The sequence below is a fragment of the Tauraco erythrolophus genome, chromosome W (assembly GCF_009769465.1).
Source record: "Tauraco erythrolophus isolate bTauEry1 chromosome W, bTauEry1.pri, whole genome shotgun sequence".
Classification (NCBI taxonomy): domain Eukaryota; kingdom Metazoa; phylum Chordata; class Aves; order Musophagiformes; family Musophagidae; genus Tauraco; species Tauraco erythrolophus.
The window spans coordinates 4,823,822-4,851,699 of NC_141497.1; positions in this window are offsets into that span (position 1 = coordinate 4,823,822).

The following is a 27,878-nucleotide window of genomic DNA, read 5'->3' on the forward strand; positions in this document are numbered from 1 at the left end:
CTTTTGGGGGAGGGGGGTGATGAGTATGTCTGTATAAATACAAGAAAAACTGCTACGGCGGGTGTGCACGTTTGTGGTGGAGCGATCCCCCGTGCACCCAGCGCTGCAATAAACATACCTACTTTACAACTTTCCAAGTTGTGGAGTCTGTTTCCGCACTTCAGTTTTGGCGAGCCAGCCAGGAGACTCTCTGCTCGACTGTGGAACCGACTGCGGAGCGGACGCCCCTAGGCGCGCCCTGAGAACTTTCCTCGGAGGAGCCTCCTCTCCTCAGCCGATTACCCAGAGGCAGACAAGGACTTCCTGAGCCGCGGACAAACGGTATGTTCGGGTAAGAGTGGCCGGAGACGTCCGGCGTATGGGGCTGCTGGTAAATCGCGCGGAGACGTCCGGCGTGCAGCATTGTCCCTGGGCAGGGCAGGGTGCCCTGCGGTAAGGAGGGCCCTGGGGAGTTTGCTGCCTTAGAGGATCAGAGACTGGTGAGCTGGAATCTGTGCCAGCAAGAACCAGAGACTGAAACCAGAGACTGGTGAGCTGGAATCTGTGCCAGCAAGAACCAGAGACTGAAACCAGAGACTGGTGAGCTGGAATGTGTGCCAGCAAGAACCAGAGACTGAGACCAGGGACTGGTGAGCTGGAATCCAGATCCGGAGACTGGGCCAGCAAGAACCAGGGACTGGCAGGCCGCTAGCGATCTTGCGAGCAGATCGAGCAAACTCAGAGGCTGTCGCTACTTCCCTGAAGGGCAAGACACCATTTTGGCATTTCACTGGGGCGCCCGAACACTGAGTCTGACACAGAGGGGTGGGTAAGTAGCGCAACCTCACAGTCATATGGCTTATGGAATATTGGCAGCTGCAGGAGGGGTAATAGCTGGATCGGTAATTGTCTGTTATCTGCTCTGTTATATGTTCTCTTGTTCCTGTCGTTCCGTGTTTTGTGTAAGTAACAAGAGAAGACATTTCGTTCCAGCCACACCTGGCCCTATACCCTGAAAAGGGTGAGAGGTGTCAGAAAGCAATGGGGACGATTTGAAATCTCTATATACTGTTATCTATTGCAAAATCTGGTACTGTGTATTTCGTAAAGTTTATACCATTCAAAGTTTATATCATCTAACATCAGCGCATGTAATAAGGCCTTTTAATGTTTGTATAAGTTTGCTGGGCTAGCCCTGGATTGTGTGATTAATCACTGAGTGAGTGTTTAAGCAAGTGAGACGCAGCCTGGCTGCGGAGCAAGTGTGGCGTTCTGATCCATGGTCCCGTGTTCTCTGCGAGGAGAGCGGCCGGAGACGAGTGAAGCGTGTGATACCGTAAAAGCGTACGTGTGAGTGGGTGAGACGTGTAATTGTGCACAAAGCGAGTGCAGAGTCTGAATCCGTGGTTCAGTTCTCCCACGAGGGAAACAGCCGGAGACGGACAAAGCAAGAGACAAACTAAAAATTGTATTATTATTATTCACATGAGCATCAGACAGAATATTAAGGTGCAGTTAAAAGGGAGAAATGGAGTAAAGGGAAAGTAAGTGAAATGGGGGGAGGAAAAAGTAAACCTTATGAAAAATCCCCTTTGGGTTGTATATTAACACACTGGAAAGATATAGTGGGACAAGGAGGCACGGAGAATACAAAGAAACTAATCAAATATTGTAACCAATGGTGGCTGCTTTATAAGCTAGAAAATGAAGCTAAATGGCCCAGTGAGAGTGGAACACTAAACTATGACATGCTTTTACAATTAATGTGTTGTTCCTAAGAAGGGAAGAAAAATGGGATAAAGTTAAATACGCAGATATGCTCTTTGTTCTCCGAAATAACCCTGAATGACAGAGAGATTGCAGACTAATGCCTCCACGAGAGCCCATAGTCCTCGCATTAGAAAAGGAAAACAAGAGGGAGAACAAAAATAAATTAAAAAGCTGCTGCTCAGCCTGCAGCATTGGACAAAGGTGTACTAGAAAAAGTAAAACCCGCCAGGGCACAGAACAAGATCTAACTGATATTTTCAAGCCTCCCCCTCAGTCTCAGGAGCAAAATGAGGACTCAAACGAGACCCCTACTCCTCCAGACAGCCCGATATCCTCCCGCACTAAGAAAAAACGGCTGGCGGCAGCAGAGCAGCCAACAGCAACAATTCTGCAGGCACCCCTCCGGGAAGTAGTAGGACCGGATAGTGGGACAATAAGAATTAAGGTACCGTTTTCCTATAATGATTTAAGGGAATGGAAGACAGCTGCTCAGGAATATCGCAGCAATACAGTAAGCACCACCCAAAATCTTAGATTCATAATAAAGCAGTACAACCCTGATTGGAATGATATGCAATTATTGCTAGAATGTTAACTGAGACAAAGAAACAATTAGTCATAAAAGCTGCCGAGGATCTTGCAAAAGATCACTATGAGGCTAGGGGAGGAACAAAAGGAAATGGAATTTCTACTAGATATGGTGGCAACATATTCTGTTTTAAATCAAGCCTTAATGCCTTTAGGAAATTATTACATTGTAGTAAAAGGAGCAACTGGCCAGAGTGAAAAGGCTTACTTTTTGAATTTTTAAAATATAAACTGGGTAAGCAAGTGGGCATTCATAAATTCTTGTATATGCCAAACTCCCCAAAAGCCCTTTTGGGAAGAGATCTATTGGAACAATTGGGAGCCACGATAAAATTCAAGAAAGGTGAAATTACTCTGGAGGTAAATGATCATCAGTATGTACAAATAATGAGCTTGCTTTTAGTTAATATTCCCACAGAAGGAAAAATCGACACGGAAATCACTGACCGGGTGTATTCAGGAGTTTGGGCAACTGATGTACCAGGATGTGCCACAAATGTCCAGCCAGTGGTAATAAATTTGAAAAGCGAACACAGAGCGGTAAGAATTAAACAATACCCACCAAAAAGAAGATAGGGTCCAATCATAGAAACAAAATAGCAGAGGATCAATACACTGTGGTTGCTAATCCATATACCCTGTTAACCACTCTGACTCCTGATTTGACTTGGTTTACAGTTTTAGATTTAAAAGATGCCTTCTTTTGCCTCCCTCTCCATGAAGCCAGTCAGAAAATCTTTACTTTTGAATGGGAAAATCCCAAGAGTGGTCGAAAGACCCAGCTCACCTGTGTTGCTCACCAGCCTGGGCTGCGGCACCAGGGACGCTGTTGCATCCTCCGCAGCCAGGAGGAAATGGCCTGCCTCTTGTGGGCAGGATAGGTACCTTGAGTTGAGTAGTTAATTAGTAGTTCATTAGCTCAACTCAGTCCAGCTGGATAAGAATGATTGGTGCCATAATTCCCCCTTTTTGTTTTACCATTTTTTTGTTTTCACAAAGGCTTTATGGGTGAGCAGAGACCCGGCCCATTCATCCAACTCCAGCACGCTTCCCTCCCGCAAATACCACGTCGGGGCTTGCGGCTTTACCTTCTTCTCCAAAGGACTCTCGCTCGAGCTCCCGGCTCCGGCTCTTTTGGCTCGGGCTCTCGGCTCGGCGAGGGAGTCGGGGCTTTCCAGGGCTTCCCAAGGTCTCATCGATGTATCACGTCGGGGTCACCAGTTGTTGCTCACCAGCCTGGGCTGCGGCACTAGGGACGCTGTTGCATCCTCCACAGCCAGGAGGAAATGGCCTGCCACTTGTGGGCAGGATAGGTACCTTGAGTTGAGTAGTTAATTAGTAGTTCATTAGCTCAACTCAGTCCAGCTGGATAAGAATGATTGGTGCCATAACCTGGACGGTGTTGCCACAAGGTTTTAAGAACAGCCCTACGATCTTCAGAAACCAGCCAGCAAAAGACCTAGAGTCATGGGAACCACCACCAGAAGAAAGAAAAGTATTATAATATGTAGACGACTTCCTTACCGCGACTAAGACCAGAGAATCCTGTGTCATCTGGACTGTAAGTTTACTAAATTTTCTTGGGCTCCAGGGGTACCGGGTTTCTCAGAGAAAGGCACAAATAACATTGCAACAAGTTACATATCCTGGGTATGAAATCAGTGCTGGTCAGCGTTTCCTGGGTCAAGCCCGGAAAGAAGCCATATGCCAGACCCCCCAACCACAGACTGTGAAAGAGCTACAAACTTTCTTAGGAATGATGGGGTGGTGTCGGCTCTGGATATACAACTATGACTTGCTTGTTAAACCGCTGTATTCTTTAGTAACATCCAGCCAAAAATACCTCCAATGGGATACGGAGCATTCCACCAGCTGAAAAAGGCCCTGGTGTCAGCGCCAGCATTGGGACTTCCTGATGTGAGTAAACCATTTTTCTCAGAGAATAGCATTAGGGATACTGGCATGGGAACTGGGACCATGCAGACGAGCTGTGGCGTACTTTCCAAACAACTGGATGTTGCCACAAAAGGATGGCCCAGTTGCCTGAGGGCAGTGGCAGCAGTCATCCTGAATATTCAAGAGGCCCGGAAGTTTACCTTAGGCCAGAAAATGACTGTTTTCGTGTCCCACACAGTGTCCACAGTCCTTGAAGCAAAAGGGGGACATTGGCTCTCCCGCAGAGGTTCCTGAGGTATCGAGCCATCATGGCCGAACAGGATGATGTTGAAATTATAACTACTAACATTGTTAACTCAGCTTGATTTCTCAGTGGGAACACTGGAGAACGAGTGAATCGTGACTTTCTCGAAACAATTGAGGCGACACACTCCAGCCGCGCTGACTTCAAAGATGCCCCCATGAAGGGGGTATAACACTGGTTCACAGACGGAAGCAGTTATGTTATGAGTGGAATGTGACATTTGGGATACGCCGTCACCACTTCTGAAAAGGTAATAGAATCGGGACCATTACCAACTGACACCTTGGCACAGAAAGCTGAAATCATAACCCTGACTCGAGCTCTAGAAAGAGCTGAAGGAAAAGCTATCAAGCATGCAGAGAGACTTTAAAACTTTTAATGCAGTACAACTTCCTGAAAAAGTGGCAATTATGCACATCGGCACACCAGAAGGTGAGCACAGAATTGGAAAGAGGGAATGAACTGGTGGATAGAGAGGCAAAACAGGCTGCTAGAAAAGAGATACAGGTAGAAGGGGCACTAATCCCCAATGGATGTATATCTTTAGAAGGTAAGCCAGAATATACAAAAGATGACCGTAAACTCATTACAGATCTAGAAGGATCATATAATGAGGATGGGTGGGCCATGACACCACACAAAAACTTGCAGTTCCTTCTTATATGGTTTGGCCATTAGCCCGAGAAGAACACAAGAAAGGCCATTGTGGGGTGGAAGCATTATACAAATGTCTTATCAAAAGTATAGTGGCTCAAAATCTGTATACCGCTGTCAGACAAGTAAGTCAGCAATGTGATCTCTGCCTCCAGACTAGTCCAAAGACCATTGCACAGCCAGAAATGGGCCAAATTGGGAAAGGGAATGCTCCAGGACAACACTGGCAAATTGATTTCTCGGAACTTCCTAGAAAAGGGGGGTATCAATATTTGCTTGTACTAACTGATACCTTTTCAGGCTGGCCAGAAACCTTTCCATGTAGAACAGCTAAAGCTCGAGAAATAACCAAAGCATTACTCCAAGAAATAATACCCAGGTTTGGAGTCCCAGCAGTAATATCCTCAGACAGAGGAACCACACTTCATCTCTAAGGTAGTGCAACAAATTAGTCACCATCTAGGAATAGATTGGCAATTACATACTCCATATCGGCCACAATTGAGTGGCCAAGTATAGAAAATGAATCATTTGATTAAACAACAAATTGTTAAATTGGGACAGGAAACTAATTTGGCTTGGCCCCAATCTATGGGCGGCCTATGGAGTACAAAAGGGGGTGTCTTCACAAATTGGTGAAGAAATTATGACTTCCTATATGGTGGCATTAAGCAAACAACTCAGAGAAATTGAAAAACATGTATTTGGAACTCGGAGCAGAGGTCTAGATGGACCTGTACATAATATACAACCTGGAGATTTTGTATATGTCAAGTCTCTTGCAGGAAGAACTTTGGAACCACAATGGGAAGGACCATTCCAAGTACTCCTCACCTCCTACACAGCAATCAAGATCAAGGAGCAGAATGCCTGGATTCATCACACCAGAGTAAAAAGTCCATAGATCTCCATGGAAGGTCACACAAGTCCAACCAGGGAAATTACTTTTCTCACAGTCATAATTATAATTCAGGGGTGGGAAAGCACTTATAGCCAGAATGATACTGAGTGGCCTTGGTAGGTATATTGGATCCATGGAGAAATACTCTGCTCGAGAAGGTTTAAATCTATCTACCGTGGTTATGTATGGAAATCAAGAATATTTTAAACAAGAATGGAGTAAGGATACAAAGGGAATTCACCAACTTCAGGGAAATGTAGGAAAAAAAAAAATCAAAGTAGGATGCCAAATTATTAATTGCCCCACCCATAAAAAGGCATCCCAAATTACTAAAATTACTATCTCAATTACTCCCGCAAATAATGTGCTTCTAAAGAATTAGATTGTTGGCATAATTTCACACTAGTGCAAAACCACTGAAGTGGTTTGTCTCTGGGCCAATAGTGCTATTGGACTTTCATTTAAATTTAAAATAAACGCTGGGCCAGTTACAACAATGCCCGCTGCGATAGTTACACATCGTAAAGAGATAAGTCTACCACACGACCTATGCCAGTACCTAAGCTAGAACCCAAAATTTATGAAATTGGTCCATGTGTAATAAGAAACACAGGACAGCAGTAAGTGTTATTCAACCCAGAATAGTCTCTCAAAAGGGTTGAGTTATCAATGCAGATTAATGTATCAGAAATCCAACCATTGTGTTCTCCTTTCTTACAAACCTTTTATGAAGAATGGGCTACTTGGCTAAGAAAGAGGAAAGGTATTTCTCAAAGACAAAAACCAAGAGACCTGACGGGGCTATTAGGAACAGGGTTGGGAGTTCTGAGTACCATAGACTCAGAAGTAATAATGAACAAGCTGGCCGCTGTCACTAGAGATCTGTCAAAACTGCAATGGCCCTTACAATCCTCGTTATTGACTTTAGGAGCTCACCAGTGGTTAGCATCACAAATCTTACCAGGTTGGGAACAAGCAAACATAAGAGACCACAATATAATTGTAGATGTGATCGACGGGCTACAAGGCAATATCTCACTAGCCCTGAGTTGTGTTCAGGCCCAACTATGAATGCAATCAGATACTATAGTATCGCCTCTATTATAAGAGAAGGAGAAGAAGGGATATTTCCCACTGAAATCCGAAAGGTAGTCTGGGATGGTGCCACAAGTAAAGAAAGAGAGCTTCAATCCTGGTGGAATATGGTAAATTTTACTTGTAACCCCACCACGCACACAGTTACAGCCTTTGTACTAACCATTTGTAATGTTCTAATAACTGTGATCCATCCCATTATAGCTTTAGAACCCTGCTTTATCCTTTCGAACATAGAACATGGGCCCAAAGGGTAAGAGACAGATGACAAGCTCTAAAATCCTGCATTGTGTGAGAACAAGGATTTCTAAGTGAAAGTAATACCCTATGAGCACAAGATATCTGTCTTGATACTGATCAAAAGGTGTGTCATTTTGAAATTCGCCCTGATGTTGGCTCAAAGACAATCATAATACATACAGGGAAAGGTTGTGCATGTCTACGAACAAAATGTAGCTCCATATTTGTAGAAGAAACGAAAGTAGGCACTAAAAATCATTCAAACTTCTGCATCTGTAATTTCACTCGAATCACGGGATGTGACTTCCACTATTCTGCTCCCGTCACATCCCATCATATTCTAAAATCAGACTATACATTGATCTATGAGTTAATACCCACACCTATAGGAACAAATCTAACTTTGATAAAGAAATTGCTACAGCATCCTGGTTTAAAGCAAATACTGGGCAAATTAGAAAGAGCGGACAGAAAACTCTGGTGACAGTTCATTATGATGCAAACAAGATAAAGAAAATTGTAAAAAGAGAGTAGAGAAGGATGGAGAACATAAATGGTGGGAAGCACTTTTGGATGGTCAGGATTTTTCAATCATCTAATACATCCTGTTATAATACTGTTAATAGCTACAGCTGCCTTGATGCTGTTACTAACACTGCTGTACGTATGGATTTGGTGTGTGTTTCGAAGGGTATCTTCAATGCACAAAGCGTTATATCAATCGGGAAACTTAGGCAAGTAAAAGAATTTACTTGATTTAATAGAAAAGGGGGGACTGATACGGGGATAGGTATAGGAGTAGGCATAAGACTACATAAGACTATATTAGCTATTATTTCTATGGATAGGTATAAGAATAGGCATAAGACTCTGGGAAATACACAGCTCTGTGAAATAGCTCTGTGAATTGCTAGAAGTTATCAAATACTAATCCCTGCTTTGAAACACTAACTACCCGAAAAGAAGGCCGGTAAGAGAGACAAAATAAATGATGGCAAGGTTGTAACTCGTGACCCATAGGGAGAAAAACAGACAAAGAGGAGAGATAAGGACTAACGAGAACTAACATTTGTCTTCAAGCAATAACAAGTAGGAGACAGCCAGGTGTCCACTCAAGGCCAGGGAAACGGTTTGGCTCTACAGGCCCAGCCAAAACAAGAGTTTTAGAGTTTTAGGGAAGAAGTGAAAACACACAGCGAGGAAGACCTACGGCCTTCATCCCAAAGACCCCTGCCCACGACCACCAGGAGGCGTATCAAGGAGGAGCCTGAGGCGGGGGCTATGGAAATGATCTCCAGGGAGAGACTGCCCTTTTGGGGGAGGGGGTGATGAGTATGTCTGTATAAATACAAGAAAAACTGCTACGGCGGGTGTGCACGTTTGTGGTGGAGCGATCCCCCGTGCACCCAGCGCTGCAATAAACATACCTACTTTACAACTTTCCAAGTTGTGGAGTCTGTTTCCGCACTTCAGGGGAAGGGCTCTTTACATTAGTTATGGGTGATAGGACAAGAGGAAATGGGTATAAGCTTAGTCAGGGGAGATTCAGGTTGGATGTTAGAAAGAATTTCTTCTCTGAAAGGGTTGTCAGCCACTGGAATAGGCTGCCCAGGGAGGTGGTTGAGTCTCCATCCCTGGATGTGTTTAAGAAAAGGGTGGATGTACTGCTTAGGGACATGGTTTGATGGGGGATTAGGGACGGTTGGACTGGATGATCTCTAAGGTCTTTTCCAACCTAGAAATTCTATGATTCTATGATTTTACTGTGAGGCATTTCCAACCCCATAAAAGAGCAGGGAATTAGGATGGCAAATTAAGGGGAAAATTATTTCTCTGTAAAACAGCTGCAGGGGGGAAAAAAGCCTCCACATACATGGTCCTGGCACCACTCCACAACCCCCCCACGGGAGACCAGCCCTGCAAAAGGGACTTTGCAAACCGGAGATGAGGGATGAGCAAACTCATCCCGGGAGTTTAATTTCCCTTGGAGAGGTCTGCAGCAGCACTGGAGTTCTCTGGAGGGCTTTTTGGAGTCATAAAGGGTGAAATCACCGGTCCAGCCGCTTGGCGCTGATGGGAGCGGGTGGGACAGGCGGGGGCACCCGGCGGCAGCGCCAGCATGGGATGCACGGCTGCTCCCCCCACGCCCCGGCCTCCCCCCACAGATCAGAGGCACCGATTCCTCCCCCAGCCCTGCAGAGCCACCCGCAAGGATCCCCCTGAATACCGCACCGGATCACCTCGGGATCCTGGGTTTATCCTCACGGTGCACAAGCAAATGTAGGTGGCACAGACCCCTGACCTCCGAGCCAAGGCGGCGGCTCTGCCTTAGCAGGACAGGCACAGTCGGAGGAACCCGGCGCCTCCTTCCCGGGGGACACTCACCTTCGCCATCCCCCCCTGAGGTCGCAGCAGCGACCGACAATCTGCCCAGCCCGAGGTGCTCAGGGACGGGATGCGGGGGTGGGGGTGTCTCTGCGCCTCCTGCAAAGCGACAGCCGCCCGCCGTTGGGGATGCCGCCTACGTGGCAAGACACAGCAGCAAATTCTCTGTAGCGTTTGGCTGTCGGATACGGACAGCCTCGGCTGGGAGGCAGCTCATCCTGCCAGAGGCACGGTGCCGGTACTTATCTGTCCATCGTCTCCCGGGAATCCCCGCCTGTCGCCCGGCTCAGCCACAGGTGGATTTTTAAGTGCATAAACAATAAGCGCTGCTATGTCTCCACATCCCCGGCAGCTTCGTCCTCTCCATCGCGCGGGGGTGTTTCAGGGCTACGAGCTGGCTGCGCCCCAAGCAGCGTGTGTCCACGGGCAGGAGGTGGGGACCCAGCGCATCACCGGCCTGTTTTCTCAGGCACCGTGACGTAAGCATGTGCAGCCAACCCTCCGGCCGGGGCGTGCCGAGGCAGCGGGGCCCGGCCCAGAGGCAGCTGTCGCAGGCATGACAGCGGCGCGAAGGGCACGAGCTTCGCCGAGCCTCGGTTCCCGGAGTCGCAGGATTCGGGCTCGCGTCTCGCCTCCCTGCCAGGGGGAACAGGAAGGGCCAAGGAAGGCTCGTCCCCACCTGCATTCGCAGCCTCTCCAGAATCAGAAAGCAAAATGAAAACCAACCCAGGATTTTTTTTTTCTTCCCCAAGTCTTGTGATTTTAAGCAGAGTCATGATTTAGCGGAGTAACGAAGCTGCCTTGAGCGAAAAGAAACAAGCGGCCTCACTGCTGCTGGCTGGTTCATAAGCCAGGATTAAACAGCACTGAGCACTGTGATGGGTTGATGTAGGGGGGTTCTGGTGGCAGGAGAGGGGATTTGCTCCCTGTGACTTCCCTGGTTTTGGAGCCGGGTCAGACCCGGTTCTGGACACCGGATCAGACCTGGTTCTGGACACCGGATCGAGCTCCCATCCCCCTCGGGATTGAGCCAATTGGCGCCTCTGCGAATTGCCCTATTTAAGTTGGGACAAAGGAACTGGAAAAGGAGCTTTGCCTAGGAGCAAGGAGAGGGGAGAAGGGCACTGCCCCCTGCTCCCCGGCTCCCGGCCGGGCGCCGGCGCCACCTGCTGAGGATGGCGGCGGCGGAGCCACCTGGGAAACTCGGGGAGCGCCCCGCTCCCAGGGTGCCCGCTGGGCCGAGTTCACCCAGAGAGGACTGAGATCTGAGAGAAATGGCCACACAGACACCAGGTCAGTGAAGATGGAAAGGGAGGAGGTGTGCTGGAGCTGAGTTTCCCCTGCAACCGGTGGCGAGACGGCAGGTGGCCCCCCTGCAGCCAGGACAGACTCGGTGAAGCAGAGACCCACTCGCAGCCCGTGGAGAAGCCCACGTCGGAGAAGAGATGCCTGAGCCTGAGGACGGCCGTGGAGAATGGGACGCACGACAAGGTAGAGAGGCATCTAGAGTCCGTGCGATGACCCACGCCGGAGCGAGTGGCAACAGCTCCCTAAGAATCCGAGACTGTGGTAAAGCCCGCACTGGAGCAATCCGATGGGGAAGGATTGCATCCTGTGGGTAGGACTCACGCTGGAGAAGTTTGTGGATTTTTCCTCGTGAGTAGGGGATCCACTGGAGCAAGGGAAAAAGGGTGTAAGGACTCCTCCTCCTCCTTTAAGAAAGGAGCGGCAGTAACAACATGGGATGAACTGACCTGCACTCCCCCATTCCTGTCCCCCTGCGCCGCTGGGGGAGGAGGTAGAGCCGGGAAGAAAAGGAAAGGGAGGGGGGAGAGGAGGTGTTGTTTTTAAGATCTGGCTTTGTTTCTTTTTATCCTCTCGAGTAATTGGTTTCTTTCCCTTTGTCCTTTTAAGTAACTCTTAATAAATTGCTTTGCTTTAAGAAAGCCAAGTCTGTTTTGTCCGGGACCATGGTTGGTGGGTGCTCCTTCTCTGTTCTTGTCTCGACCCTCAGTCCTTTTATATTTTTCTCCTCTCCATTTCACTGGGGAAGGAGTAAGAGAGCGGCTGTGTGGAGTTTAGTTGCCGGGTCGGCCTAAACCACGACAGCACCCAGAGGATAAACCCCAAATATGGAAGGGGGGCCACGTGAATACAGAGCTCATCTGCAAAGTGCAGACACGCTGCCAGGACCTCGCTCTGTCTGCAAGAGCAGACAGGATATTTGAAGCTGTGGCGTTAGCTTCGTCCGGCCTTAAACACTTTCACCTATATTGTAGGAATCGGCACTTTACAGCCCAGTTATGTCCCTTAAAGCCACCAGTGTCAAGTGATGCTCCAAACCCATGTAGACACCTCATCCAGTGTCTGACCATAAATACAAAAAAAGCCACAGGGAGTCAATTCTGGCAGCAGATGACAATATTTAACACACCTGACAATTCCCCCTTTACAACATCATCTTTCGTTGTTCTTCACCGTGTGCTAATTAACAAGATGAAGTTTTAATAAGCTGGGTTTTCACTTTAACCCTGCACACCGCTTGTGGTGCTGCCAGATCATGACTAAACCACGACCAAGGGCTCTTGCTTTCCCCTGCACGGAGACACATGACAGCACCTGAGTTTGTCTGAGCTGCAAAGATTTGCAGAGACTTTAGAAAAGTGAGCTCTCCTGGTCCACCCATATTAAAGCACATTGGACACGAGGGAGAGAAAGCTCTGGTGCTCTCCCTTAGAGGACATCTCTGTATCCACTTCAGCGATGTCCTACAGCCCCAGTGTGGTGCTCCCCGCTGGGAGATGCAGTTTGGCCCTGGCCGCCCCCACTGCTCCCCTGGTGGCAGCAGCATCAGCCCAGGCTGGTGGCGGTGGGGCTGCTCTGGGGGTTGGGGATGTCACTGGGGATGCCCGGCGACACTTGGAGGTTGGTACCTCTGGGGCCGTGCTGGGGACACTTGGGATTTGGTGGTGGTGGGCCTGCACTGGGATGCCCCAGGTCATCCAGTTGCCAGGGGATGGAGTTTTCATGGGGCTTTTCCTGCCCCGAGTGGGGTTCAGGTGCTGCTTGGGGTGGGAACAGCTTGGCAGCGGTGCTACCCCATGGGGACGTGGAGACCCAGATGGCTCCATGCTGGAGCATCCCTCCTGTGAGGACCACAGCCCTGTGGGTTTATGATCCAAAGCATGTGTGGGAGGCCCTGGGTGGTGTTCCCCGCTGACACTGGGCTCCCAGATCTTCATCTGAGAAGGGCATTTCATGCCTTCATTAATTATGTGCTGCTTTCAAATCCCCCTCCTTATTTAGCCCGTGTCAGTGCTCGGCCTCCCAGATGGATGGCAGCTCTTCCTGGATAACTTGGCAAAAGCAAGCACACCCTAAGCAGCCCAGAGTGAAGCTGACAAACACAGGTATCAACAACTGCTTTTATTTCTGGCTCTGTCATTATGCTCTGAAAGCTTTTCCTTGCATGCTTTCTTGGTCTCCAGCTTGCAAGTGGTGGCAGGACACTGGCTCCTGAGGGTCGTTAAAGTGCACACCAAGCCAGCAGTTGCTAAAGTTTATCCCCCTTCCCCGGAGACTTCCCCAGTCTGTAGGAAAGGGTCTGAGGGGAATGATTGCTCAAGCCAGTTTTAACAAAAGCCCATTTTTTCTCTTCACCAGTGCCATGGGGCAGAGTAAGCCTCCAAAGCAAACTCGGGGTGGATGGTGTAGCTGCCTCTCTGGACTCTTCCTGTCTTCTTGAAGTGGCTTGTGTCCCACCTAAGGTTGATGCAGTAGCAGAGTGATGACTAAGCTGGTTGAACAGCCTCCCCTCTCCCCTCACTGCTTCCCCAGTGCTGTTCCAGGAAAAGAGCTGCCTCAGCAATGGAGACATCCTAAAGGTAAACACGTGGGGATTAAAAGGTGCTGCCGGAGCTGCAGCGGGTGAAGGACAGGGCTGATTACTGCGGGAAGAACAGTGTGACCAGGGAACAGGTTCTTGGATAAGAAGAGCAAGCGATGATGACAGAAAATACAAGAGCAGCACAGGAAACACTGATGTGGCCCCAAAATCTGAGACATGCCAAGCCACATGCAATTGGGCTTAGTGGTGCCAGCAAGATTTCTAAAAGGTTGAATTGATTATATTTCAGACTAAACCGATTAATATTCTTTAACAGCACTCTTGGGGTGAGCGAGGCTTTGCCATGAAAAAGAATCGGAGTGGAGAAAAGCATTCCTGGGCGAGGCCTGGCTGGAGTGAGGGGTGAGAGAAGGAAGGTTGCTGCTGTTGCCCCAAAGAGATAGTGATCCAGGACAGGGACAGTTTTGGGGAGTAGGTTGGATTACATGTGCACTTGGGGCACTCTGCCAGCCACAAAGTGCTCAGAACTGGCAGCCGCCTCGGTGCTAGCCCGGCTCCTGACACGGTTTTGCAGCTCCAGCTCAGGTGGTTTCCAGCGAAACCCTGGTGTTTTTGCAAAACAACCTCTTCACTTTGAAGATGTTTTTATGTGCTGGGTCGGTCCTTGGTTGCCACCCTTGGAGCTTTCCTCCTCCTTCTTCCTTCTGCCTTTTGCCTTTCCAGCCAGCCTGGCAACAGGACTCTCCTTTAAGATGAGCTCCACCATTTTCCAGAGCGAAAAAAAAGGAAGGGAAAGGGAGATGGAAATATTTTTTTCAGGACTTCTGCTTTTTTTTTTTTTTTTTTTTTTAATATTAAACAACAGCACCTTAAAAAAAAAAACAACACATGGACATCAGGACTCCAAATCCCTACAAGAATAAAGGATGTGCGTTTCCCAGATTTCTATGCACATGCATGTGATTTCTCTCCCTGGCAATCGCTTTGAATCCTTCAGTTTACCCTGAGGGCAGAAGGTCAGTGCTAGAAAGACGTATACAAGGGACTCCGGGCTCCTGGATGTCCTGGGTTTGGCTGGGACAGAGTTAACTTTTCACAGGAAAACTGGGAGGGGGCACAGCATGGGCAGCTGACCCAAATTAGTCAGAAGGCTATTCAATACCATATGACGTCATGCCCGGAGAGTATATATTGGGGGAGCTAGGAGAAGGAGAGGTTTTTTTGCATTTTTGCCCATTGTGAGCAGGCTGGGCTTCTGGGTGGTGAGCATTTGTACTGCTTGTTTTGTACTACTCCCTTTTCATTAATATTATCGTTGTTGTTACTCTTTTCTCATTTTTTTGCGCTGTTCTATTGAACTGTCCTTATCCCAACCCATGAGTTTTACTCTGTTTCTTCTGATTTTCTCCTCCCATCCCACAGAGGGGGAGGAGTGAGCGAGCGGCTGTGTGATTGTTTAGCTACTGTTAGCAGTCGGGAAGAAAATTCATCTACACAAAGTAGATAAACGGGCACTTCTTTATTCCAGTGCAGGGGACATGGAGGATAGCTCTGTCCAAACGTGTCCACCTTAGCATCAAAATCCATAGGTTTTTATACAATGGTTTTGTTGAATCATCGTTACATAAGTTCTTTTACATAAAAATGCATTTTATTCTCGCTCTTAAATTTGACCTTTAAAATGATTGGTTTTGCTAGTTATGTAACCTTATCAATATTCTTACCCTATAACAGTCATTGGTTACTTTTACTTAACTCTATTAATTGGAGTCCTTGATATTTAAATCAAGACAGGAAAGGGGGGTAAGGAGGGAGGGGCTTCCAAGCAGCATAACTGGTGTCTGTGACCACTTCATTTGTTTCTTAAAACAATACATAAAAAAAACCCTCCAGTAGCTAGCTGGTGAGGTCTCTATGGTTCCTTGGCTTAAAACGATCCTAACCTATACCTTATGCTTTATAATTTTCTACCTAACTCTTCTACTTGATTAAATCTTGAATATTATATCAGAGTTTTTGCACCATTTCCCCCCTTTGAAAGTTTTGAAAATCATTTCAATAGCTTCATCCTAATTCTGAAACTTTATTATTTTTCATAAGACATTATCAGTATTTTATTCACTGTATGCTGATGGGAGCCTTGGGATTGATTCTATTCCATCCTGTTGCCTAGCCACTGACTGAATAATCATCTGATTAAATGCAGTTTTGTTATTTATCTGCTTCTTCAAACAATAGTAAATCAAAATTAATTGCCAAAAAGATTATTAACAAGACAAATGCAGTGCTAATCAGTGATTTTATCCAAGAACTCAAATTTCATCCTAATCCATTAAAAATTGTATCTATCCAACTCTCTTGCATGTTCTGCTGAAGTTCTTGAGCGTCTTTTTCCACCTTCTCTAGTAAGTCTAAGTCACATTCCACATCTTGAGTCACATAGGGAATGTGTATACAACAATGGTCAATTCTATTTTTCATGTATCCACAGACCCCATGCTCTTTGAGCAAGAGCATATCTAAAGCCATTCTATTTTGTAAAGCCATTCTATTTTGTAAAGCCATCCTTGAAGTGGCTTGTAATTGTAAATTTAAATCCTTAAATCCCTTTATGGTCATGTTTGCTAGCTTTTCTACCTGACCTGTTAATTGATATATCCCTTCTCTGTTCCTATATATTGCTAAAGGAGTCAATAAGGATTCCAAAGCCCAACCAATTTTTACCCTTGATGAAGGTTCATTCCGTTCCTCACTTATTTCTGATTTTTTTTGTTGTTGTTCCAATTTCAGATTTTCCAGAGCTCCTCTGAAAGGAGCTCTTTTCCAAATTGGACATAATGTCGGCATACCTAATGTTATTTGTTTTACTTTGCCATCTAAAGGTAAATGAGTTGTCCAGGTCCCATCACTCATTGCCCAAACTAAGTGTCCTGGACTCTGAACTGAAGGTTTTTTTACAACTAAATATTGTTCCTCTTTTAGGTGTATGTGCCTCGGTCAATATGAGGCTATTCTTAAGGCCTCGACAAAGACATTCATACTTTAAAGCAGCAGCTAGAGGGGGAATATCCTGGATTATTCTGTCAACAGTACTGCAATTATATATCTTTCCACATTTCCACCATGACACTAGATTCTCCTTTTCTCGTGTTGAGCTTCCTTTGTCCTGTACCGATGGCCAAGTTGTAAAAATTGACCTGTCCCAAGTAAAACACCAAGGAGTCATAGTCGTGTACTGGAATTGTGATAAAATGGTCATTGACCAAACGGAGTCCCAACTTGTCTCCTTATTCTGTATTTGATTAGTTTCACCACGTTTCCATTCCATGATCGTTTGGCTCGCGTTTCTCCTTATTGGTTCATCATAAGAACACCATCCTACGTTCCAAAACCTTCCTATCTTGGTAAAAACATGATTTAATAATTTCTCACAATCAGCTTGATTTCCTGGAGATTTCCATTGTTTTCTAATAATTTCCACTCTTGTCATTTAACAACTGGTTTCTGTTCACAATGTGTAGTTTCGTTTTCATGTTCTAGCTTAGTCAAATTCATGGTAAAAGTTCCCCATGGAATTGACTCACCTACTGCTCTCAGTATTGGTAAACAAGCAGTGATTTGTGACATGTTTTGCCCTTTGGCAAACTTCTTGATTAATCCTAACATTATATTTTCTTCTTGGGTTTTTCTTGAAAGATATATTAATTGTTCCACTTATGTTTGTCTTTCATTCCTTACCTCTCTTTGCCTCTTCATCTGTGTAGGGACCTGGACTTTTACTGTAAAGATTTTGTAATCTGATTCTCCATATCCTAACCAACAAGGATATTGACCTTCATCTTTCAAGGTAATATTAATCACCTTTAACAAGCTCCTTCCATTTTGATTGTTCACTTCGACTCTATTTTTATAGTCAGAGTGCACCATTGTTTCATTTACTTCTGCATCTAACTTCAAATATAATTATTTCCTTCTGTCTTTTTCCCAATTCACCTGCAACTTGTCAAGATTGAAGCCTGGAATTTGAGTAAAATCACATCTCAATTTTAATGGATCTCCATATCTTACTAATACTTCTTGTTGTTCAATTTTCACCTTGAACCAGGCTCCCACTAACATTAATCTCCAACACAGTATCCATTTTCAAAAAATCTCAGAATGATGCTGTCGTTGTTTAGGCCACTCTGGCAAATAAACTCCACACAGCTGCTCACTCACCCTCCCCCACCCCCAGGGGATGAGGAAGGAAATTAAAGGAGAAAAGGAAGAGAGACCCGTGGGTTGAGATAAGAACAATTTACTACTACTAAAGAAACGCTGAAAGCGCACTGATGTTTATAGTTGGCACTGAGGCCTCAAGGGCTTTTCAGCTGCCGTGTTCTTGCCAGTGTGCAGGAGCACAACAGGATAGGGGGGAGCATGGCCAGGACAAGAGGGTCCACGACTCTCCTTGTGATTTGTACTTAGACTTAGCATTGAGGGCCAAACTGGCCAATTAGTATTCCATATCATGCAGCGTCATGCCCAGTATAAAAGTGAGGGACAGCCGGAAAGAAGGACTTTTGCTCTTCTGGGACTCTCACTTTCGGGCTCTGAGTGCTCTCTCTGTCTCGCTCTCTATTTTCGGGCCTCCCGTTCGTCCGGGATTGCGGTATCAGGATTTATCTGTTTCGGGATCATTAGTTTGGGATGAGACGGGCCTCGGTCAAGGGGTGGTGAGCAATGACACTGTACATCACTCGTTTGTATATATTTATCCTTGTACATATATATATATTGGCAGCAGTAGTAGTAAATTGTTCTTATCTCAACCCACGGGTCTCTTTTCTTTTTCTTCTTTAATTCTCCTCTTCATCCCCGGCGGGTAGGAGAGGGTGAGTAAGCGGCTGTGAGGAGTTTAGCTGCCGGAGCGGCCTAAACCACGACAGTCTTTATTTTTGGTGCCCAACGTGGGGCCTGAAGGGTTGAGATAATGACAGATTTGACTGGAATGTGTTAAAATAATAGAGGTTTTATAATTTAGTGCACCTTATCTGCCGTATATGCTGTTTGTCGGAATTCTTTCACAATTTATTGCCTCTGCGTGTTGGACTAGGATGAAAGGCATTTTTCCTCCAATTAAGAGTTTTACTGTGCTCTGTTGTGGAATGCTGATAAAATCGTGGATGTTGGGACTAGTTCAGTATCTGTATTTGGCGGTGCAGAGGGGGATGGTGATGCGGTCCTCATTTATGAATCTTAAGCGCTACCTGGTGGGTGTCGTTACCAATTACACCGGTGGCTTCTCTCCTTTGGAGAGCAAATTTGTAAAGGGAACAGCTTCCTTCGTGTTCCCTTCCCCCCCCCCAGGCCATTTACCAAAGCTTATGTGAATTTTGAGAATACTGAACAGCATTGGAATAATCTAAATGGTTTGAATTTGTTGCAAGGCCTCCTGAATATATGTTGTCTTCTATATATATTTAATCGATCATTTAGAAGTGTGTACCAATTTATTTATCATGTTATTGTGCTTGCTATCTCAACCCCTGTGACAAGCACTACAGCTACTCAAACTCTGGCTTCTGGTATCCGGCGCAAAAGCAAACACCTTGCTCAAGCCACTACAACAAGCACTGCATCTACTCAGACTACAGCATTATCAGTTGATCCCGTAAGGAAGAGGAAATGTGTACGAAAGTCAGAGTGTAGAGGAGAGGATGATGATGAAGAGGAGCAACCAGGGCTATCACGACAATTAGATGAAGAGCAACCAGGGCCATCACAACGACCAGATGAAGAGCAACCGAGGCCATCACAACAATTGGAAAAAGAGCAACCAAGGAAATGTGTGCGAAAGTCAGAACGTAGAGGAGAGGAGGATGATGAAGAGCAACCAGGGCCGTCACAACAACGAGAGACAAAGTGGGAACGTTCCGTTTCTCCCCAAAGAAGCGGGCGGAGGAGAGATGACGACCTCATGGAGGAGACAATAACCACCCGATCTCTAAACATGAGTGAGCTGCGAGACATTCGAAGAGATTACAGCCGTCATAGAGGTGAGCCCATTACCACTTGTTTACTCAGATGCTGGGACATTGGGGCCAATAGTCTGGAGTTAGATGGTAAAGAAGCCAGGCAGCTAGGAGCCCTTACTATGGATGGAGGCATTGACAAAGCGATTGGAAGAGAGACACAAGCTCGCAGCCTCTGGAGACGGCTCCTGGCAGCTGTAAAGGAAAGGTATCCCTACAAGAACGAGGTACCATGTAATTTGAGCAAGTGGATCAAGACAGAGAGCTATTCAGTACCTGAGAGAACTAGCCATGTGAGAATTGATTTATTTTGGCTCGAGAAGCGGACCGAGATGCGAGGACCCAGATGATGTCTGGTGCACACGACCAACGTGGCAGAAGATTCTATGGAGTGCGCCATCAGCATATTCCACCTCACTGACAATAATGGACATCAGAGACGATGATGCACCACCAACCGTAGGTAATCTGGTCACTCACCTCTGACGATATGATGATAATACTTCTATACGGGCCTGTGTCGTGGCTGTGGAAAAGCTGTCCGAGGAGGTCTGAGAATCAAGAGAAAAAGTAGACTCCTTGTTGCTTGAACATTCCAGAATTTCAGCTGTTAGAACCAGACGTTACCCTCCTCGAGAGCGACAGTATAGATCACGGAGCAAGTTGTGGTTTTACCTGTGTGATCACGGAGAAGACATGAGAAGGTGGGATAGAAAACCCACCTCAACCCTAGAGGCAAGAGTACGCCAGTTGGAAGGAAGAACCAACAGAAATAGGAGTTTTTCTGATTCCTCCAGAAGTAGGAATTATTCCGATTCCTCCAGGAAAGCTGTTGCTCCAGTCTACAGTGAGCAGTTCCCTAGACAAAATGGGAGGGCTAAACCTCCTAACAATCCTGATTCTAATCCTGCTGATCCTCCTGCACAAGGAGCAAATTGTGGACATGATAACAGGTATTAGAGGGGCCTTGCCTCCAGCCAGGTGGAGGAAAGGGCCAATCGAGTTTACTGCACTGTATGCATTTGTTGGCCTGGCACATCAGACCCCCAAAAGTATAAGGCTTTAGTGGACACTGGTGCCCAATGCACTTTGATGCCATTGAATTTTAGAGGGGCAGAACCCATCTACATTTCTGGAGTGACAGGAGGGTCCCAACAGCTGACGGTGTTAGAGGCTGAAGTGAGCCTAACTGGCAAGAAGTGGCAAAAACACCCCATTGTGACTGGCCCAGAAGCACCATGCATCCTGGGCATAGATTATCTTAAGAGAGGATATTTCAAGGACCCAAAAGGGTAGCGGTGGGCTTTTGGCATAGCTGCAATAGAGACAGAGGAAGTCAAGCAGTTGTCTACTTTGCCTGGTCTTTCAACAGACCCTTCTGTTATGGGATTACTGAGGACTGAAGAACAACAGGTGCCGATTGCTATTACAACAGTGCACCGACGGCAATATTGCACCAACGGAGACTCTGTGATTCCTATCCATAAGTTGATTTGTCAGCTGGAGAGCCAAGGAGTCATCACCAAGACCCACTCACCTTTCAACAGTCCCATATGGCCTGTGCATAAGTCCAATGGAGACTGACAGTAGACTATCGTGGCTCGAATGAGGTTATGCCACCATTGAGTGCTGCTGTGCCAGATATGCTGGAACTTCAATATGAACTGGAGTCAAAGGTAGCCAAGTGGTATGTTACAGTTGATATCGCTAATACAGGGAGGTTGGATTAGATGATCTCTAAGGTCCCTTCCAGCCTATGCCATTCTACGATTTTTGTCAATTCCTTTGGCAGCAGAATGCAGGCCACAGTTTGCTTTCACCTGGAGGGGTGTCCAGTATACCTGGAATTGACTGCCCCAGGGGTGGAAACACAGCCCTACCATTTGCCATGGACTGATCCAGACTACACTGGAACAGGGTGAAGCTTCAGAACACTTGCAATACATTGATGACATCATTGTATGGGGCAACACAGCAGAAGAAGTTTTTGAGAAAGGTGAGAAAATAATTCAAATCCTTCTGAAAGCTGGTTCTGCCATAAAGCAAAGTAAGGTCAAGGGACCTACATGGGAGATTGAGTTTTTGGGAATAAAATGGCAAGATGGGCGTCGTCAGATTCCAGTGGATGTGATTAATAAAATAACAGCTATGCCTCCACCAACCAACAAAAAGGAAGCACAAGCTTTCTTAGGCGTTGTGGGTTTCTGGAGAATGCATGTTCCAGATTACAGCCAGATTGTAAGCCCTCTCTATCAAGTGACCCGGAAGAAGAATGATTTTGTATGAGGCCCTGAGCAAAAAAAAAAAAAAAAAAAGCCTTTGAAAAAATTAAACAAGAAATAGTTGATTCAGTAGCCCTGGGACCAGTCCGGACAGGACAAGATGTTAAAAATGTGCTCTACATTGCAGCCAGGGATAATGGTCCTACCTGGAGTCTTTGGGTTTTGGAGTCGAGGATACAAAGGATTCGAAGCCAACTATACTCCAACTGAAAAAGAGATATTGGCAGCATATGAAGGAGTCCAAGCTGCTTCTGAAGTGATTGGTACTGAAGCACAGTTGCTCCTGGCACCTTGACTACTAGTGCTCGGCTGGATGTTCAAAGGGAGTGTCCCCTCTACCCATCATGCAGCTGATGCTAGCTCGTTGGGCCCGTGATGCCTCAGGCCATCAAGGAAGAGATGCAACATGCAGATGGGCTCGTGATTGAGGGGTGGACTTAACTATGGACACTATGGCAGAGGTTATCCATGAATGTGAAGTATGTGCTGTGATCAAGCAAGCCAAGCAGTTAAAACCTCTTTGATATGGAGGACGTTGGTTGAAATATAAGTATGGGGAGGCCTGGCAGATTGATTATATCATGCTTCCACAAACCCTTGGTGGCAAAGGATACGTGCTCACAATGGTGGAAGCAACCATTGGATGGCTGGAAACCTATGCTGTGCCCCATGCCACTGCCCAAAACACTATCTTGGGCCTTGAAAAGCAAGTCTTGTGGTGGCATGGCACCCCAGAAAGAATTGAGTCAGACAATGGGACTCATTTCCGTAACAATCTTATAGACACTTGGGCCAAAGAGCATGGCATTGAGTGGGTATATCACATCCCCTGTCATGCACCAGCTTCTGGGAAGATTGAACGATATAATGGACTGCTAAAAACCACACTGAAAGCAATGGGTGGTGGAACTTTCAAACATTGGGATACACATTTAGCAAAAGCCACCTGGCTAGTCAACACTAGGGGATCTGCCAATCGAGCTGGTCCTGCCCAATCAGAACTTTTACGTACTGTAGAAGGGGATAAAGTCCCTGTAGTGCACATGAGGAATATGCTGGGGAAGACAGTCTGGGTTATTCCTGACTCGGGTAAAGGTAAACCCATTTGTGGGATTGCTTTTGCTCAAGGCCCTGGGTGCACTTGGTGGGTGATGCAGAAGGAGGGGGAAGTCCGATGTGTGCCTCAAGGGGATATGTTGTTGGGTGAAAATAGACAATAAAATGAATTGAATTGTGTGATATTAATTGCTGAATAACCCTGTCCCTGCATACCATCATTGCTATGGTTGTCACATTATACTAATGCCATTATATTAAGAATCATCCAGGTTAATGAAGAATGAACTTCGACAGAACCAGAACTGATTCCAGACACCCAGCAGCTTCCTCGAGATCAACATCTTCAACCTGCAGACTGCAGACATGGACTGTTGCCGGATACACCAACTACGAGCTCCAGATGCCACATGCAACAGAGACTACGTCATCTGTTCTACCGACTCAGCAAATTCCACGTAATTTTTCCTGCCCTGAGAGACTGCTACAACAGATGAAGACCGGAGTTATGGACTAAATTAACTCAACACACAGTTTGGAGGGATGATCCATGGACTAAGGGAATAGTATCCATGTATATATGTGAGGTTTGAACATGACGTGCATGGTATGGAATAAGGGATGGATACTCTCCTGGTTTTAGCTGGGACAGAGTTAGCTCTTCTTTTTAGCGGCTAGAAGAGCTCCGTGTTTTGGTTTGAGTCTGAGACTTGCTCTGAGAAGAACGCCGACAGCGCACTGATGTTTATAGTTGGCACTGAGGTCTCAAGGGCTTTTCAGCTTGCTGTGTTCTTGCCAGTGTGTGGGAGCACAACAGGATAGGGGGGAGCATGGCTGGGACGAGGGGTCCACAACTCTCCTTATGATTTATACTTAGATTCAGGATTGAGGGCCAAACTGGCCGAATACTATTCCGTATCATGCAGCGTCATGCCCAGTATAAAAGTGAGGGACAGCCAGAAAGAAGGGCTTTTATTCTTCCGGGACTCTCACTTTCAGACTCTGAGTGCTCTCTCCATCTCGCTCTCTATTTTCGGGCCTTCCATTCGTCCGGGATTGCGGTATCGGGATTTATCTGTTTCGGGATCATTAGTTTGGGATGAGATGGGCCTCGGTCAACGGGCGGTGAGCAATGACACTGTACATCACTCGTTTGTATATATTTATCCTTGTACATATCTGTACATATATATATTGGTAGCAGTAGTAGTAAATTGTTCTTATCTCAACCCACATGTTTCTTTTATTTTTCTTCTTTAATTCTCTTCCTCATCCCCGGCAGGTGGGAGAGGGTGAGTAAGTGGCTGTGAGGAGTTTAGCTGCCGGAGCAGCCTAAATCATGACACATAGTCACCAGGAGGATCTGCTCCATGATTTTGCTGGGCACAGAGGTGAGACTGACTGGCCTGTAGTTCCCCAGGTCTTCCTTTTTTCCCTTTTTAAACATGGGGGCTATGTTTCCCCTTTTCCAGTCATTGGGAACTTCACCGGACTGCCACGACTTCTCAAATATGATGGATAATGGTTTAGCAACTCCATCTGCCAGTTCCCTCAGGACCTGTGGGTCCATCTCATCAGGTCCCATGGACTTGTGCACCTTCAGGTTCTTTAGATGGTCTCGAACCTGATCTTCTCCTACAGTGGGCGGTTCTTCATTCTCCCAGTCCCTGCCTTTGCCTTTTGTGACTTGGGCAGTGCGGCTAGACCTCATGCCGGTGAAGACTGAGGCAAAGAAGTCATTGAGTACCTCAGCCTTCTCCATATCCTGGGTAACCAGGTCTCCCGTTTCCTTCTGGAGAGGGCCCAAGTTCTCCCTAGTTCTCTTTTTATCACTGACATACCTATAGAAGCTTTTCTTATTGCCCTTGATGTCCCTGGCCAGATTTAATTCTATCAGGGCTTTAGGTTTCCTAACCTGATCCCCGGCTGCTCGGACAATTTCTCTGTATTCTTCTCAGGCTACCTGTCCTTGCTTCCACCCTCTGTAGGCTTCCCTGTTGTGTCCAAGTTGGTCCAGGAGCTCCTTGTTCAACCACACAGGCCTCCTGGTGTTTTTGCCTGACTTTCTCTTTGTTGGGATGCACTTCTCCTGAGCTTGGTGGAGGTGATCCTTGAATACTATCCAGCTTTCTAGGGCCCCTCTTCCCTCCAGGGCTTCATCACATCGTACTCTACCAAGCAGATCCCTGCAGAGGCCGAAGTCTGCTCTCCGAAAATCCCAGGGTAGTGAGCTTGCTGAGTGCCCTCCTTGCTGCCCTAAGGATCTTGAGCTCCACCATTTCATGGTCACTGCAGCCAAGGCTGCCCTTGAGCTTCCCATTGCTGACCCAGGCCCTCCTTTTCAGTGAGAACAAGGTCCAGCAAAGCACCTCTCCTTATTGGTTCCTCTACCACTTGGAGAAGGAAGTTATCATCCATGCATTCCAGGAACCTCCTGGATTGCCTATGCCCTGCTGTGTTGTCCCTCCAACAAATATCAGGGTGGTTGAAGTCCCCCAGGAGGACCAGGGCTCGTGAACGTGAGGCTGCTCCTCTTGTCTATAGAGGGCCTCATCCACTAGGTTATCGTGGTCAGGTGGCCTGTAGCAGACCCCCACTACTATGTCATGGAGTCATAGAATGGTTAGGGTTGGAAGGGATCTCAAAGATCATCTAGTTCCAACCCCCCTGCCATGGGCAGGGAAATCCTCCACTACACCAGGCTGCCCAAAGCCTCATCCAACCTGGCCTTGAACACTGCCAGGGATGGGGCATCCACAACTTCTCTGGGCAACCTGTTCCAGTACCTCACCACCCTCAATGTAAAGAATTTCTTTCTTATATCTAACCTAAATCTGCCCTCTTTCAGTTTAAATCCGTTGCCCCTTGTCCTATCACTACACACCCCTGTAAAAAGTCCCTCTCCAGCTTTCCTGTAGGCCCCCTTTGTGGATACTAAAAGGCTAGAAGCAGAAATTTTCCAGCTACTGCAGCGTCCTGTGAAAGTTCTTTTTCCCATGCAGGCTAGCTGAGAAACAGTTTGAGGTTTTTGTAAACTAAGACTTTATCTTGCACCTGTAGCTTGTTATGCAGTCTTGTTTATGGCACACTGGGAAAGTTGTTTTGAAATGGGTGTTGTAGCATTTAGCCAATCACTCTGGGAGGTGGATGGTCAAGCGACCAATTGCCTTGGCCATCCTTGTGAACCATATTATATATATATACGGATTTGTAATTAATAAACGGCTGATGCTGCTGCTGCCGCTGCTGATACTGCTGCTGCTGCTCCTGCTGTTGGCGTTGGCATTTTCTCCTGCACCTGAATTCTGTGTCGTTCTTCTCTCCGTCCCCGAGATGGCAGCGACATTTGGTGACCCCGACGTGATACAACCGCAACTGAATTTAGAAGGTACGTGCTCCCCCCGAGGCTCCGGGGACAAAACTCTAGACTGAGAAGATGGGGCAAAGCTCCGTGAAAGAAAGCACAATATTTTTTGCCTTCAAAAATGTGATAACGATCGCAGGAGCTGACATAAGTGATGAAGCTCTCTGTGAATTGCTAAATTGGGCAGCAGAACATGAGTTTGTAGCTGATCCAAACACTGCCCTTAACCCAGAAGCTTGGGAACTGTTAGGGGATAAGTTATTTCATGAGACCATGTTTGGAGATAAGAGCGTACTTGACCTGCTACGTACGTGGTGGTCCCTATACGGTATAATGCGGAAGTGGACAGCAGGAAGAGAAGGAAAAGAATTACCGGGCTCTGACGAATCTGCGGGTGAAGGCTCTGAAGGGGACGATGAGTTATTTGAGGGAACACTGACCCCGGACAGCATAGGCAGCGTACCCGCCGCGTCTCCGCTGCCCTCGGGCACTGAGAGACTCGCGGGGACTGCGCGGAGGTCCTACCCCTCCCCGCGGGATTATGTTCCGCCTGAGTACCCCTCACCAGTGGAACAGTTAGCAAAACTAACCGGTCAAAGCAAAGCGTTGGAGCGTCCCCCGTCCTCCGCCCCAGCGGCCCCCCCTCCTCCTCCGCACTACGGCCGCCCGTACAGCCGGCTACTTCAGTTACTACAGCGGGATCTGTCCTTCCTACGGCTCTGCCATTGCCGCAGCCTGGCACGGCAGCCGGGGTTCTGCCGCAACCGGGAGGGGCAGGAGGTATCACGGCGGCGTCGGCTCCGGCGCCTTTGTGTCCCGCGCCAGCATCCGCGCATTTCCCGGCGCAAACGGCGCAGACGCCGGTGGCGGATTTCTCGGCACACCAGCGTACGACGCTTTTGCGGGAAATACTACAGCAACTAGTGGTGCTGACGGAGGCGGTGCGACAGGCACCGAGTGCGGCGCCGGCAGCCCCGGCGGCGGCGCCTGCACGGACAGTGATGCCGCCGAAAGCCGCAGCCCCCCAAGCTGCATTGCCGTGCGTAGCTCCGCAACCGTCCACAGCCTCCGCCGCTACACCGCCCGCTGGCCCGGCGCCTGTGCCCTGCCAGCCTTCCTCATCCGTGAGGCCCGACGATGCAAGCAGTGTTACTACGGACTCGCTTACTACACTGCGGGAAACTGTGGCGGTGGTCAGACATCGGCAACCAGTAACACAGCTGGCCTACAACCGTCCTTGGACGCTTCCCGAATGTAGTGTGACTGTGCGTCCAAAAAATTCAAAGCGGTTTTGGGAATCGGTCAAGAGGCGGGCTCTGGAGGTTGGGGACTGGGATTTAATAGAGAAAGTCGGGATGCCTAAAGACGAAAAGGGACCTGAGCGGGTTATTATAGTGCCTCAAAGTGCTGTGCAGGTAGATCAAGGTGGTAGTGAACCCATGAGGGTATCATCCAAGCCTTTCCTGTACAGAAAGCTCTTCCTAACTCAGGTCAGTCTGACAC